The sequence below is a fragment of the Drosophila novamexicana genome, unplaced genomic scaffold (genome assembly GCF_003285875.2).
Source record: "Drosophila novamexicana strain 15010-1031.04,08,12 unplaced genomic scaffold, DnovRS2.1 tig00000121-arrow-pilon, whole genome shotgun sequence".
Lineage (NCBI taxonomy): Eukaryota > Metazoa > Arthropoda > Insecta > Diptera > Drosophilidae > Drosophila > Drosophila novamexicana.
Window position 1 is genome coordinate 100885 of NW_020824773.1, and position 2405 is coordinate 103289.

Sequence of the window (2405 nt, forward strand, 5' to 3'; positions counted from 1 at the left end):
AAACTGCATTCAAAATCAGCTACAAACGGCACCCAAGGGAACGGGCCAGAGTGCACGGCCTGAAACTGTGAATGGAACCCGAATGCAACTGCAGCGAGCGAATGGACTCTACACACAAACACACACACACATACACACACACACACCCGCACACAAAGAGCATATTTGATGGGGATCTGCATGTCGCAAGTTGGAGTCAATGAAAGTTCAACAATAAGCCTCAACAGACAATGCAACAATAATTAAGCCAATTACTTTGAAGGAAAGCTGCCCAAGAATTAATTCCAGCTTAAGCAATAGAACTGAAATTGATTGGAGCTATTTACGGGATAATCCACACAAAGTTCAAGGCAGACACATGCCAAGCGGCATTATGCTGAGCACTTAACTCATAAATAGGCTGGGCATTTTCTAATTAAAGTTGTATTATCTGGCGCACCCAGAGCTAAATATTAATAAATTTAATATTTGCTTTATATCAATTAATGCGTAGGACTAGATTTATCTGTCATCTTTGTTTAATGTTTTAAATCAATCTTAGAAATACAATTGCCAAATCTTAACGCAGTTGCCGCCGCCCTACACACAATGTGTATTATATATTATTTGTATATTATAAAAAAAGTTTGAAATTGTACGCCTCGAAAAAAGCGAAGCCCGATTTGGTGTTTTTAAGAATTAAAAAAAAAAACAACGTTTTTCGAGTTGGTGATATGAAAAACAAAAAAAAACATAACATAGCACTATAACATTTTTCCACTTTCTCCTTTGTTATTGCCACTTTCAATTGAATCAGGATGTAAAAGTACACAACACAAATTTTAAACTTTTGATTCAATTGACCATTTGGCTATGCCTGGCATTTGTTTGAAATGATCGTTAACGATCGTTAGGTTTTCTAAGCAAATGAAACTCGAGCTCCAAAACAATGGGGATTGCAAAGCACGAGCCTTTATCCGAAGCCAGAAGCTTTAAACTGCAATAAGCCTGTAAGATATCTGTCTTCTTTTTTATAGATATCTTTCTTTAGTATAGTTACTGATAAATAAGCTAGCTTTGAGCTGACTTTAACGACTCGAAGCCGTAACAGCACAAATCTCAACCCTTTTGCAACTTAAATAAAAAGAAAGGGAATAACCACATGAAACCGCATGTAGAACTGTCATTTGCCTTGCAGCTCTGTAACCACAGACGCCATCAACGCAACCGAGCGCTTTCATTAAAAGGAAAACTGGGCTCAAATTTTTGCTGCCGATTTCCCGTTTCAGCTGCTGCGTGGCAACAACATTCGCCAAAGCGACTCTAGTACATAAATAAACAACAACTACAAAGACAGTTAACTGCAGAGCCAGAAAACCAAACGAGGAATAAAAAAATAGCAATACAAACGAAAAAATAGAAAAGCCAAAACATTTTTCAACGTTGACTGTGAAACAACAAGAACAACAACAAGAGGAACAAATGGCGAGCATCTTTCGTTTTAATTGCAAACTAAGCGTGCGGTTGGCAGCGCAGCGGCCGCAGCTGCTGCAGCTAAAAAAACGCACATAGGAGACGCCAAAAAGTAGGCTTCACCGAGTGATAAACAACGCCAAGCGCTGGGGACTGAGTTGTAGGGGTGCATCGCTGCAGGCGGCGGCAGACGGCAACGGCGACTGCGGCAGCGACAGCGACAGCGACAGCAACAGCAACAGCGAGGCCCAGTTGCAACCCCCTACAAACCGAAACCGAAACCAATCCCAAAAAGCCAGCGGGCCCAGCTGCACTGTAACGAGTAGTTGTAGTTTTGTATACGCAGGCCTCGCAGGGCGGAGCCTAGCCGAGAGCAGCCAGGAAACGCCAGAATGCGAACGCTCCTCGCCATATACTCACACGCACACACACACACACCAACGCACACATATAAAGCGCAGCGCACTTTTTCCTAGCATACTTTTTTGCGCAGCTCCAAGTGTGTGTGTGTGTGGGTGACTGTGTATGCAGTCGGTTGCATGTATTTGTGTAGTTTGCACGCATTTCATCATTTACGGCCCAAGTTTTTATTCATTTTTTTTATTTCTGTTTTGGTGTCTGGTGGGGTTGCGGGTGGCATAGAAATTGTTTTTAGAAATACGCGAAAATGTTTGCTGAATTTTCTTTTCTCTTTTTTTTTTGCTTTTTGCGAACTGACTCGGCCTGGAAATGAAAAATTTTAGTGTCTACATAGAAGTCGGCAGATAACGGCAAATTGAGGGCGGCTGGTTGGGTGGCTGCCTGCTTTTGACTGTTTGTATGTTGTCTTTTGCCTATTTTTCGTTTTTTGGGCACCAACTGATGGCAGCAGCACATACATTCACACATGCACATACATTCGCATATGCAGACAGAATGCGCAGAAAAAGGTTGAGAAAAAGGTTGAAACTACG